The following is a 1,016-nucleotide window of genomic DNA, read 5'->3' on the forward strand; positions in this document are numbered from 1 at the left end:
TACACTCTCTACAAGACCATCTCCCTTCTCTTCTGGGGTCTCTGCCCCATTGGAAAAAATTCCCTTCACTTCCTGTTACAGAGACAACAACAACAATTAGGAGGATAAGCCTCTGAGGCTGGGTTCACACCTATGCAAACTGGATGGGGGGGGTTCTCCGCATCCAATTCGCATAGCAGGAGAATGTGACCGGCTCTCTATGGAGCCGATTCACATTTCTGCAGGGCGGCTGCAGAGCGCACTGCACAGAAACTCTGTGCATCTTTGGCTCCATTTCAGGGCTGAATTCAGGAAAGATTCGGCCCCGATTCGGCCCTGAAATGGAGAACAGGGACACACAGCGTTCCTGTGCAATCCGCGGCCGGTTTAGGTGTGAACCGAGCCTCTGACAGCTGTCACTGGAACCGGTGTCCCTTTTGGAAGATTTACTTTTACCTCTTAATTTTGTGCCAAATGCAAAATGCAAAATTTTGTATTTCCCATCATTTTCTCTCTTAGACCTGGTTCACACCAGTGTGACTTGTAATGACAGTTCAAAGTGGCATGACAAGTCGCATCCCATTTGCGGTAATGGAACCGTTCATATTCGTTTGACTCAAGTCGCAGCAACTTTGAAACCAGTTCCTGCACTATTTCTGTGTGACTTCATTACGACTTACATTGACATCCGTTAAATAAAGTCGCACAGAGTAGCAGCAAGCCGCAATGAAATTGCACTTAATAGTCGGCTTTGAAAAAACTGGCAGTAGGTTTGGAGTCGATTTTTTTTTTTAAACCACTTCTCTACCCAACCATTGGCACATGACATCTGCAGATGGGATCTTCCATCCTGGGCGGGCGTTATATGACATCCTCGGCTTCCCGACGGTAGAGAATGCGCGCGAGCGCTGCGTCACCGAGGAGCCGATGCACGTGCCCGCCGGGCGGTCCCTTGTTACAGAGCAGGACTGTGGATCTGTGCGTGTAAACACACAGATCCACGTCCTGTCAAGGGAGAGGAAACAAATCGGGAGAGG

This window comes from Aquarana catesbeiana, linkage group LG04 (genome assembly GCF_042186555.1).
Source record: "Aquarana catesbeiana isolate 2022-GZ linkage group LG04, ASM4218655v1, whole genome shotgun sequence".
In the NCBI taxonomy this organism is placed as follows: domain Eukaryota; kingdom Metazoa; phylum Chordata; class Amphibia; order Anura; family Ranidae; genus Aquarana; species Aquarana catesbeiana.